Below are 13,571 nucleotides of genomic sequence, written 5' to 3' on the forward strand. Positions count from 1 at the left end.
CCTGCTTGATGACTGCTTAGTGCTTAAATGCAAATTAAGGCGAGCATGCATTCCTTTGTTGAGGACAGAGCTGTTTGCTGACTTCAAGCTGGGCAGGGCTGTGGGGTTTGGAACATGTGTTAGATTCCCCTGTATGATGTTACTAACAACTTCACAATACAATGTTGCCACACATATTTTATCAGGACAATACTGACCAGCCCATGAGTTTTCAGATGATCCTTTACACAAAGATTATTACATTAGTGTATAGGGTGTGAATACAGGGGTGTATTCCATCACACTCTCCCCAACCCCTCAAACTACACTATAGCTACTAGTTTCTCACACATATAGCCTAGAGGGTGGGGGGATAGAACTAGTTGCTATAATGCTGAGAGGTGTGCAATTCCTGGCCTCACTCCTGTTGCAGGAGGAATGGGGCAGGGGCCTGTACTTTTGAGTGGAGCTAGATTTCTCCAGTCATAGTCTGGGCTGTCTGAAGACTGGCATGGGCAGTTGGACTGCTGAGATGGTAATGGTGAGCAAGCGCCCTCTCCTGCCTGCTTTGGAGTGCAGGGGGGGCTTGGCCCTAAAGCTGCCTCTGGAACTAGGTGTGCCAACTCCATTGCAACAGCTAGAACTGCTGTAACCAGAGTATATCTCCCTTCCCCCACTACCACCATGTTCCCTAGCTCCCGCCTAGTGTAGAGCTGGGGGAGGGTCTCAGGAAAGTGTGCTCAAGGCTTCCCCTGATCCTCTTAATGGGGCACAGATGATTTCATTTTGTCCCTAGGTACGTCCTTACAAGGCAGTGTGAAAGATCTGTCTGTCTCTCAAGACACTGCTGTTGGCCCCTTGCTTATCTAACACTATTTTTGAAACTCCATTAAATAAAGGATCAGTTTCAAAAGCACTAGGGCCACCTTCCCTGCTCTGTAGAGGCATACCTAGGGCCTGTCCCCAGCAACCCTTATGTTCCTTTCAGGCTGTCAGAAGTAGAGCTGGTAAGCAGAACCTCACTCTTTGAGTGTTTGTAGACATGTATTCTACTTGGGTGTGCATGTGCCCAGCACACTGAAGCTGGAAAACTTTGCTTAGCAGTACCCGTTGGACTAGGGCCAGTGGTAATGAAGGAGCCACTCCAGGTGGATTGCTTGGAAGGGTCCTTAGGATCAAACATGGAGACAGCTTCTCCTTCGCATTACTGCTCTTGGAAATCCTCAAGACCTGGAGCTAGGGTGACCAGACAGCAAATATGAAAAATCGGGATGGGGGTTATAGGAGCCTATATAAGAAAAAGACCCCAAAATCGGGACTGTCCCTATAAAATCAGGACATCTGGTCACCCTACCTAGAGATCACCTTCATTACTGGGACTGGTACCATTCCTGCAGTAGGGACAAAAAGCTTCCTGGTCTGGTTCTTACAGGCCACTGATGCCTTACCTCTATGCACAATGGCCTCCTTGGAATCCCTGTGAGGTTCCTTGTTCAACAAGGTCATGATCACCTGCTCAGTCCAGGGCTAGATCCTCTGTTTCTATGATACACTCTCTACCTGGGCCACAGCCATAGACTGAGGGGACTCGCTCTGACTTCTTGCAACCTGAACCTTTGATGCCGTCAGATGTGTTACCATAAGAGATTCTGATAGTTTTGTTTTCCTCTTCCCCAGCTGATGCTCTGGTTCCCAAGTCTTCATCTCTGATACCAGAGGATTTTTAAATCTTAGCATGACCATCTGAGATGAATGGCATTATCCATGGGTATGCAGGCTGAGTTTGTTTAAGAGAACACCCATAAGTTAGTGGATATTCCACAGTCCTCAGCTCTTGGGAGAGTCCCTATACCTACCCCTACACATGAAGCAGTATAGAGCCTGCCAAATCGTTATGGAATATCCCAATGTCTATAATGCCCGTGGCTAAGCATACTGACGAGAGATATTGTATCCCCATGCAGGGGTCTGTGTGTTTTTTCTCACATCCACTGCTTAATTTTCTGGTTGTGGTGGTGGCAAATGACAGAGTATTGCAGGAGACGAATATAGCTATAACTAAACACAGTATGAACGGTTAAATTTGAGAGGAAGACCAGTTTATTCAACTTCCTTATTATGGCTCCACATTGCCAACCAGCAAGCATTATTAGCGAAATATGAATTTGTAAGTTGGGATACCATGTCCAGATTTACAGATGTGTTAATAGAATCCTCCAGGGAAGAGTTTAAGGCATTTATTGCAAAAGACTGTTTGGTGGCCAAGATGTCATTAGAGTCAGATGCAGCTATGGCAAGTGCTTCATTCAGTTGTGATGAAGACAAGGGCCTTATGGTTACAGAACTCTGGCATAGCTCTGGAGGTTCTACAGACCACAGAGAACTTACCGTTTGGTGCCATTCTTATAAGGATTCCTAAGTGACTTTTGAGGTTTTTACACCCAAGCCCCAAAGAAGCGTCATTTTATGGATGAACAACAACACCATCACTCTTGCTCGCAGTGATACTTCCGTCAGTCATCCTATCCTGCTAGGCAGCTAGACTTCCCTAGAAAAGGACATATATCACAGAAGAGACGAGCCACTGGGTCTAGTTTTAACCAATCACCCCATCCTCCTCCACTGTCAGGCCAGCAGCCTATTTGACTGGCATCAGGAGAGCGGTGGTTCGCATGCTCACTGACATCACCACTGCAATGTATTAAGCAGGGAGGAGCCCACTCCAACCAGCTTTGTCAGGCAACGATAAAGTTTTGGCACTTCTTCAGGCAGGAGGATGACAATCGCACAGCAGCACATTTACTGGGCTCTCAAAACCAAATTGGCCGACTAGCTCAGTAGGACATTCTGCAACAACTATAAGTGGTCACTAAATAGCAGTGCGATGAGGTCTCTGTTCAGTCAACCTATTTGCAATGAAAGACATGAAGAAGTGCTGTCAAGTTTGTTCCTGATGGGGATTCAGTCCAGGATCTCTAACTGATGCCTGCCATCTGAACTGGAGAGTGAACCTGCTGTATGCTTTTCTCCTACCCACTCATCTCTCAGGTTATCCTCAAACTGACGTTAGACCATGCCACACTCATACTGGCTTGGCCAAGACAGCGTTGGTTTTCCGACGTTCTCGGTCTGTCTACTCTCTTCCTCGCTTCCCAACCTGATGACTCAGCACCCTGGCCAAGTTGTTTAGCCATTGCTGAGCAACCTACACTTCACGGTCTGCATGGTAACAGGCTTGATGAGGCAGAAGGACAATGCTTGGAAGCAGTTCAGCAGGGCCTCCTTAACAGTAGACAACATCTACTAGGTCTACTTAGTAGGGCAAGTGTTGAAGCAGAGCAACAGCCAGCCAGCACATCAGTGATAAAAGCGATCCTGTGGGTAGCCCGCTGCATGGATACAAAATTTTGTATCTGCATCTGAGCCGCAATCCGCAACCATGGTCCGCAGATTTGCAGTGCTGTATCTGGGCTCAGCTAGCCCATCCCAGTATACGTGTAGCCAATCCCAGGCTTGGAGGGAGGAAAAAAGGAAAGACCCTGGCTCAGTTTGGGAGCTAGCTACCTTGCTAAATGTGGGGAAGGGACACTAACCTGCCCACCCAGGCAGCGACCTAGGAGAAAGCATTGTCTCCCCCGCCAAGGAAGACTCTGGAGCAGATATAGGAGCCGCCACCTTGGGAGTTAACTGAGCTGGTGACGCCCAAGGACATGGTGGAACTCGGCCTCCCCAACCTGTGGCTACCTACCTGAAGGAGCTTGGGACTATGACAAGGTGCTACTCAAGCCCCTATGGGAAGCAGACCACCCAACTAAGTGGACTAGAGGGGTCATGCCCCAAAATGAACAGATTGGTAGGTAGTAGCTCAGGGCAGGTAATTTAGAGACCCTGCTAGGAGGGCTGCCCCTGTTCAGGGGATGATGAAAACAAGGCCCTGGCCTGGGACCCATCGGACAGGGAGGGCCTGGATTGCCCTATCTCCTTGCCCCAGCCTTAAAGACTGATGCCCAACAACCAAGCAGGGGACCAGGAGCCAGGCACTCTAACCACTAGGCATCTGGCCCTCCAGGTTTCCCATGACAGGATGCTTTTGATCACTATCTAAGGGGATTCAACACCTCAGCTTGTGTTCAGGCCATTTTGCAGTACCTCTTATATTTGAGGTTCTTGGGGGGGTCACAGGATACATTTAGTGGAGGGTCACACATGGCTCATTGAGCATGAAAAATCAGTTCAGGTGGTCAGACAGGCTCAGCTCAAGGCTGGAGATGAGGGGGGTCCTGCAAGAGTCAATTAAGAAAACCTTGGCGGCATTTGGGGGTCAAGCAAGGTCAATGAGCTTGAGCATCAACAAGGTGGAGTCACACAATGTGAATGATTGGGCGGTGGGGGTCATACAAGGGTCAATAAGGAGGCAATTTGGGTGACTCAGGGTAAATAGGAAGGAAGTGGGGGGTCACACAAGGTGCTAGACAGCAAGTATTGAAGTGCTGGGGGGGGTCATGCAAGGGTCAATGAGGCATAGTTTGTGGGAAGTCTTGGTCAATCAGCGTGAATAGCAAGGCAGAGGGGTTACACGAGGCTATAGAGAGCAAGTTTTCAAGTGCTGAGTGCTCATACAGGGGTCAATGAGGAATAATATGGAGGTACTTAGCGTAAATCATGGTGAATAGCAAGGCATGGGGTCACACAAGGTCAGGCAGAACAACGCTTACTCCTGGGCGGCATGCAGTGGTCAATGAGTCATAATTTGGAGGCGGTCAATCAGGGTGAATAGCAAGCCTGTGGCGGGGGGGGGGGGGGGGGGTCATCACACGAGGTCATTCACAGCAAAGTTTGGAGGGGGGTCATAGAAGGTTCAAAGAGGGTGAAAAACCTGTGGGGGGGTCACACAAGGGCATTTTGAAGGAGGCAGTGTCAATGATGGTGAATAGCAAGCCTATGGGGGGTCACATGAGCTCAGGCACACCAAAGCTTAGAGTGCTGGGGATTATGCGGGGGGAGGGGGTCAATGATGCATAATTTGGAGCGAGAGTGTCAACAAGCCAGGTGGGAGTCACCGGAGGTCAGACACAGCAAGGCGTGCAGTGCTGGAGGTCAATGAGGCATAATTTGGAGGCACTCAGGGTGAATAGCAAGCGGGGGGTGGGGGGGTCACACAAGGTCATGCACAGCAAAGCTTGGAGTGCTGGGGGGAAGCCGGGGGGTCATACAGGATTCAATGAGGGTGAATAGCAAGCCTGAGGGGTCACATGAGGTCAGGCACAGCAAGGGGGTGCTGCGGGTCATGCAGGGATCAATGAGGCATAATTTGGAAGCTGTCAGGATCAATCAGGGTGCATAGGAAGCCTGTGGGGGTCACATGGGGTCATGCAGGGGTCAGTGAGGCATAACTTGGAGGCCCCCCCACTGCCTTTCTATTCAGCCTGGCTAACTAAAGCTGCCTCCAAATTATTCCTCATTGACCAATTTGACAATGACCCCCCAGCCCCACCACCATATTTATGGTCTCATTCAAGACAGCAAAAGCAACACCAATTATCGTGAACCTCTACGGTGCTGCTACGTGGTCTTCCATGCATACTTTCACCAAATACTGTTACTGCCACAGCATCTCAAGCTACGTGTTACAATGCATGGAAGGAACTATCCTTTCTTGTTTATTAATTGTGTTGCAGTAGTGCCTAGGAGCTCCAGTGAGGCCCTACATCACAGGCTCATCCCTGCCCCATAAGTTTATCATCGTCTTCTCCTGTTACTGACATCTGCCACACCTCCACATCCAGGGTCACTCCTCCTTCCTGCTGCCACTCCCCAACTTCCTGCCTTTGGTGCCTCAGACTGATTGTGCTGTTCTCCTCTCCCTGCCCCTGGGATGGTTCAGCAGGGGGGAGATGTGGGTTTGTCACTGAGGTGAAAGGAAGCGTATAGGGGCAGTCGGAACAGGCAGTGATGGGTGGGGATAGAGTAGAGCCTAGGAGGAAATTTATGAGGGCAGCTGAAGTGAAAGTAGAACAGGGATTCAATCTCTATCCATCCCGAGTGACAGATGGCCAAGTAATCAAGGGCAGGGGCATGGGGTTGCATGGGCTCCGAAGATCCAGAGGGCTGCTGGACGGATGCAGAGCTGGAGAGTGAGGCAGCCCCTGCTCCTGACAAAGTTCCCTTAGGCCTGGTCTACACTAGGAGTTTATATCGAATTTAGCGCCGTTACATCGAATTAACCCCGCACCCGTCCACACCACGAAGCTATTTAATTCGACATAGAGCTGTCTTAAATTCGACTTCTGTACTCCTCGAAAACGAGAGGAGTAGCGCTAAATTCGAAATGGCAATATCGAATTAGGCTAGGTGTGGATGGAAATCGACGGTAATAGCTCCGGGAGCTATCCCACAGTGCACCACTCTGTTGACGCTCTGGACAGCACTTCGAGCTCGGATGCTCTGACCAGCCACACAGGAAAAGCCCCGGGAAAATTTGAATTCCTTTTCCTGTCTGGGCAGTTTGAATCTCATTTTCTGTTTGGACAGCGTGGAGAGCTCAGCAGCACTGGCAACGATGCAGAGCTCTCCAGCAGAGATGGCCGTGCAATCTAATAGAAAGAGGGCCCCAGCATGGACTGATCGGGAAGTCTTGGATCTCATCGCTGTGTGGGGCGATGAGTCCGTGCTTTCAGAGCTGCGCTCCAAAAGAAGGAATGCAAAGATCTACGAGAAGATCTCTAAAGCCATGGCAGAGAGAGGATACAGCCGGGATGCAACGCAGTGCCGCGTGAAAATCAAGGAGCTGAGACAAGGCTACCAAAAAACCAAAGAGGCAAACCGACGCTCCGGATCCCAGCCCCACACATCACGTTTCTACGAGGCACTGCATTCCATCCTAGGTGCGGCCGCCACCACTACCCCACCAGTGACCGTGGACTCAGAGGATGGGATACTGTCCACGGCCGGTTCCTCGTCGGAAATGTTAGCGGACGGGGAAGATGAGGAAGGAGATGAGGAGGACGAGGCAGTCGACAGCGCTTGCACCACTGATTTCCCCGACAGCCAGGAGCTCTTCATCACCCTTACCGAGATCCCCTACCAACCATCCACAGCCGTTACCCCGGACACCGAATCAGGGGAAGGATCAAGCAGTGAGTGCTTTAAACATCTAAACATGTAATTTTAACATAACTGGTCCACCGTGGTAACACACGTTCCCACGCCATGAGTCCAGTAAGTAGTCTGGGATCATGGCACGGCACAGCATGGCGGCATACGGCCCTGGCCTCTGCATGGTCTCCCGAAGCATTCTTCCCCTCTCGCTCTCCGAGATCCTCATTAGAGTTATATCGCACATGACGCCCTGCTTTAAATTAGGGAGGGGAATGTTAGTATTGGGACTGCTTTACAGCCACGCGGTGGAGGCGGCAGAGGGGCAGCATACAGTGATCTTTCCCGGGGACAGCCGCGAGGTGGTGGGACAGGGGCAGAGCTCATGCTTCCCTGATTGCTGCCAGCAGAGAGTGGCCTTGCATTCAGTGCGAAAGGAGCCCAGTGCTACTATTACATTTTTAAGCTGCCACAAGTCTACGGCTTACCATGTTTTCCTGCAACAAAAGTAGAGGTGTCCTGCCACGCTTCTCTGATCGCAACTGCAAGACCCCAGGCACTGAAGGCGAGGGCCGAAAATTCGACCTTGTCCTGTGTGCGCATGTGAAAGGTCCAGTGCATGGTGTTGTTCACAGAGAAAGACTATGTTCTTTGTTAGCAACTTCATTTATCTGTCTCAGGAATTTACTCCCTTTTTCCCATTCCCACAGACACATCTGCGACTGTCTCCCAACCCAGCCTGGCATCACACTCCCAGAGGCTAGCGCAGATTAGGAGAAGGAAGAGAAAGACGCGTGAAGACATGTTTTATGAACTTATGGAGTGCTCACGAGAGCAGGCAGCCCAGACGACACAGTGGAGGGAGAACTTGTCACAAATGCACAGAGCAGTCATGGAACGGGAGGAGAGGTGGCGCCAGGAGGACCAGCAGGCTACTCGAACCCTGCTTGGACTAATGAGGGAGCAAACGGAGACGCTCCGGCGCCTAGTGGATGTTCTGCAAGACCGGAGGCAGGAGGACAGAGCCCTGCTGCTGTCTATCTCTAACCGCCCTCCCCCGCCACCAAGTCCCACACCCCCCTCACCAAAAGTCCAAAGAAGGAGGGGCGGCAAGGGCCGTTAAAACTTTCAGTCAGCCCCTGCACACTGCTGCAGCAATGGAAGGCTCTCGTTCCAAAGTTTGAAAAGCCCTTTCCTACCCATCTCACAATAGCCCACGTCCAAGTTTCCTCCCCCCCTTTTCATGTGCGGTTCATAATAAAACATCTGTTTCTGTTAAGTACTGTTTCCGAGAGTGTCTTTTAGAGGGGATTCTGTCTGAAGGGGGGGAAGGGGTTTGTTACTTGGACAGGACAGTCACCTGTAGCAGGCTACAGAGGCGGGGGCAGGTCCAGCATCAGGACACATACACAGTACAGTCACCAGTTACCCTGGTCAGTCTGGGAGGCGGTTTTCATGTTCTGGGGTGCGAGGGGGTTGATCTGTGACTTTGTGGCGGGGGAGGGCAGTTACAGATCTTCTGCCGCGGTCCTTATCCTGGATCACAGAGCCACGCAGCAGGGGATCTGTTACCCTCCGCCCCCTGCCAGAAAGTCACTTGGCCGACACATACATGCAGTCCCGCCCAGGACTGCTGGCAGGCTGCGTTGAAACAACCAATCCAGCACTGCGGAGCCTGTCATTCCCGGAGTTTAGAAGCATCATTTGCATCAAAACAATAAACCAGCCCCCCGCCACAGTCTGCGTCCCCGGTTTAAAACATTCCCGCGAAAACAGTAAGAAAGAGAACCTTGTTCAGTAACAAAACGGAACAGATTTTATTTGTTGGGAAGGTGGGGAAGGGGGTATGTAACTTGGAAGGATAGTCAACAGTAACTGGGTAAAGAAACGGGGGCAGGTTCAGTATCTGTGTCCACAAAGTGAACAGTCACTGGAGACCCTGCTCAGTCAGGAACCTGGCTTTCAAAGCCTCCCTGATGCACAGCGCGTCCCGCTGGGATCTTCTAATCGCCCGGCTGTCTGGCTGGACGTAATCAGAAGCCAGGCTATTTGCCTCAAGCTCCCACCCCGCCATAAAGGTCTCCCCCTTGCTCTCACACAAATTGTGGAGCACACAGCAAGCAGCTATCACAATGGGGATATTGGTCTCGCTGAGATCACAGCGAGTGAGTAGGCTTCTCCATCTCCCCTTGAGACGGCCAAAAGCACACTCCACCACCATTCTGCACTTGCTGAGCCGGTAGTTGAATAGTTCTTTCCCTGAGTCCAGTGCGCCAGTGTAGGGCTTCATGAGCCAGGGCATTAGCGGGTATGCAGGGTCCCCGAGGATGACTGTAGGCATCTCCACATCCCCAACAGTTACTTTGTGGTCCGGGAAGTAAAGACCTTCCTGCAGCCGTCTATACAGACCAGAGTTCCTGAACACCCTAGCGTCATGAACCTTGCCAGGCCATCCAACGTAGATATTGGTAAAACGTCCCCGATGGTCCACCAGTGCTTGCAGCACCATGGAAAAGTACCCCTTTCTGTTGATGTACTGGCTGGCCTGTTGGTCCGGTGCCAGGATAGGGATGTGAGTCCCATCTATAGCCCCACCGCAGTTTGGGAATCCCATCTCGGCAAAGCCATCTCTGATGAGCTCCACGTTTCCCAGGGTCACTACCTTAGATAGCAGTAGCTTGACGATTGCCCTGGCTACTTGCATAACAGCAACCCCCACGGTAGACTTGCCCACACCAAAGTGGTTAGCGACGGACCGGTAGCTGTCTGGCGTTGCGAGCTTCCAGAGGGCTATGGCCACTCGCTTCTGGACAGTCGGGGCTGCCCGCATCCGGGTGTCCTTTCGCTTCAGGGCAGGGGACAGCAACTCACACAGTTCGAGGAAAGTCCCCTTCCGCATGCGAAAGTTGCGCAGCCACTGGGATTCATCCCAGACCTGCAGCACTATGTGGTCCCACCATTCTGTGCTTGTTTCACGGGCCCAGAATCGCCGTTCAACAGTATCAACAAGACCCAGTGACAGCGAGATGTCCTGGGCGCTGGGTCTCATGTTCTCAGAGAGGTCGGAGCTAGTGTCCGACTTCATGCCGTCACGGTGGTGCCGTAGCCTCCTCTCATGATTGATCTGCAGCTGCCTCTGGTACAGGTGGAGGAGAAGCTGCGAGGCGTTGAGAACTGCCACAACTGCAGCGATGGTCGCAGCGGGATCCATGCTCGCACTGCTGTGGCGTCCGCGCTGTCAGTAATCAGAAAAGCGCGCGAACTGATTTCCCACCGGCGCTTTCAGGGAGGGAGGGAGGGAGGGCGTGAGTGACGGACGGATGACGACAGGCGCCCAAAAGCACCCTCGACACATTTTTTTACCCAGAAGGCATTTGGGGCTCGACCCAGAATTCCAATGGGCAGCGGGGACTGCGGGAACTGTGGGATAGCTGCCCACAGTGCACCGCTTCCAATGTCGACGCTTGCCCCGTTAGTGTGGACTCACAAAGTCTCACAAAGTCGAATTACTGTCCTTAGTGTGGACACACACGTTCGACTTAGTAATATCGATTCCACATAGTCGAATTAACTAAAATCGAAGTACTCTCGTAGTGTAGACAAGGCCTTAGTTTGCTGAAAAGGAGCTCAACTTCTGGTGAAGCAGGAACTTTGTCAGAGGCAAAGGCTGCCTCGCTTCTCAGTTCTGCATCACCTCAACTCCATAACAGTTGATGGCATCCTCCATGTTCCCCAGTCCTTGGAATCCTCATGTATTGGAGCCGCTGTGCTGCTTCACCGGTCTATAAAGGTCTTCTTCAGCCTGTCAGACAAATGAGTCAGCCACCACCTTCCTCCTAGCCCCAAAAACCAAGCACGTTCACCTACACAAACTTCTTTATGGTGAAGTTAACATTACTGCCCCACAGTGTATTCTGTTCCCTATACCCTTCCGAAAGAGTGGACTTTCAAAATCAAAACTCAAACATTAAGGGGGGGGGGAGGGAAGGCAAAACTGTGCTAAGATCTACTGCATATCCCCAGAACTAATGTTAGTGTTAACACACACACCCCCACCCCCCAAATGTCATGAAAACCAGGACATGCAGAGCTGTGGTGGTGCATAACATACAAGACAGCCACCTACCCTTAACTCTGCCCCTTTAAGATAGCAATAGGGATTGGAATCCTCAGAATGGACCTGATTTTCAGTTACACCAAAGCTCATTTTTGCTTCTCAATGGGTGAAAAAGGGAATTAGTGGAAGTGAGAAGCAGAACTAGAGTCTCACTTCCCCTTAAGAAAAAATGCCATTTTCTCTGTTCACACTGTAAATCCAAATCAGGACTCCTTGTCAGAAGGATGAATAGAATCATCAACGCAGCGTGTGAAGCACCATGGATATGAAGAGTAATTGCTGCTGGTTTCCAGCGATCACATTTGACATCTTTTCCTTGCTTTTCCCAGCTGCACAAATCTCAGTTAAACAACATAAAATCTGGTCCCTGCAGTTTAGACAAATATTCTCCACATTTAAAAGAACGATGCATAATGTGCTTGTATAACAGTGATGCAGAGCGAGGCGCACAAAACCCCACTAGGTTCAAACAATATCTGGACTACTTTTATGCTGCATCTATGTAATCCTCTTATTAATGAGGCTGTTGAATGAAATAACTTCTTTATTACTAACAGGGTGTAATGTAAAAGGAAAGAAAAACTTTCAATTATTTCAATAATTACTCATTAGAACATAATCAAAACACTCACTCTCTCTGCTCTATGTTTTAGAACCCACCGGAATCCTCTCATAGCAGCAGTGTATACGTGCTGCTAGGAATTGCCGGTTGTACATGTCTTTAGTATACATGGTTATTTAAAGCCCACCAGGCCTCGAGTCCGTGGTTCCTCTATACGACAGATATTGTGTAAAGAGCAAGAGACACATTAGCTCAGCCTCTCCTTGTTTTCTATCATTTCAGTTTTGGTCATCTCACCTTCCAGAAGGGGGGAAAAAAGGCAGCACTGGTGTGAGGTAGCAACCTAAATTCCACCTTCACAACGTTGGTTGTTTTTTGTTTTAGTAAGTGAATTTAAACAGTGCTGTAAGCAAACAGGACACACTATCAAACAAAGGCCATTTCTACACTACACTGTAACCTAGGTGCACAAGCAGGAAAAGCAGCATGGCTGCTTTCAAGCTTGTCTGTATAAAGAAACCAAGAACCATCCAACCGTAGCCTGTGATCCTTTTCTGCTGTCTTTTCATAGCGCAGCCTCTGTGTTTACTTTGAACAGTCCACGAAGGGAGAACATAGTATACATTATTCTGAAATACATGCAACAGCTTTTCCTTCTCTCTACTACCACACACTCAATCAACCCGCTCAGAAATTGGAGACAGCAAAGGTTTCTAGACGGTCATGGCTGAACATTCAGCTGCAAGAAATAGCCCCACAACCTGGCAAATGTTTTCTTGTTTCCCACCTTTAGATTATTCATTCTCACTGTTGCTATGAAGTGCTATTGTGGGTGTTGCAATAGCACAGTCAGGCTGCCTAAACCACTACTTTGGAATCACTGTTGCCAACTCCCACCCTTTTATCAGGAGTTTTGCAATTCTTGGTTCTTTTCATAAAGTTCCAGCTCCTGGAGGCAAGTGAGGAGGACAGGACTTTAATTATTATTATTTTTTAATTAAAAGTTTCTAGGCAGCATGACTGTGGAGAAAAATTTGAAAAATGTAACTTGAGTTCACAACTTGAAAGGCAAAATTAAAAGCACTCCAGCTGTATTTTTTTAAAATCCTAGGATTTAAGAAAATCTCATTTTTGAACGTTTGAATGGAATCCTGGAATGTACTCTTTGAATAGATATTAGCACTAACAGAGAAACTGATTTATGCAACATCTGTACTTAAATGTCTAACATGACAAATGGAATAGTCTAGAGTCACTTATTTTCTCTCTATTAAAATACTTGAGGAACTACAGATTGGTTAAAGAGCATCATCTCAGATTTGTACGTATGTGAAACCTGTAAACACAAAGACAAACAGTCACAGCAGAGCTGATGGTACTGCACAAAGTACTGGTGAAACCCCTGTTTTGGAAGTGTGCTTTAGTTCTGTCATATTAGATCAATTAGATGATTTGTTCTGTCAAAAAAAAAATAAAAAATTAAGGGGCCTCCTGTTACAGCTGCTGGGGAAGACTAGGAAATAATTTCCATTTATTTGAAAAGGGAACCCAGAATAAGCCCACATGATTTCATTGCATACTTTGCACTAACACAATCTTGATTGTGCAGAGAGTGCATTGTAGTAAATAAGATAAGGCAATTTCAGCCCCAAACACCACACATTGTTCTTTGGACAGACTGGCTGGATCCTAAGCCTAGGTTGCTATGTAAATCCACTTACATTTAAAATATCAGCTACCCCTCTAAAGTTAAATGAACAATTAGGAAATACAGTCTGAACAAAATACCTTACCCAGGCCAGTAGCTGCCTTGCCAGT

This window comes from Emys orbicularis, chromosome 5 (genome assembly GCF_028017835.1).
Source record: "Emys orbicularis isolate rEmyOrb1 chromosome 5, rEmyOrb1.hap1, whole genome shotgun sequence".
NCBI classification, from domain to species: domain Eukaryota; kingdom Metazoa; phylum Chordata; order Testudines; family Emydidae; genus Emys; species Emys orbicularis.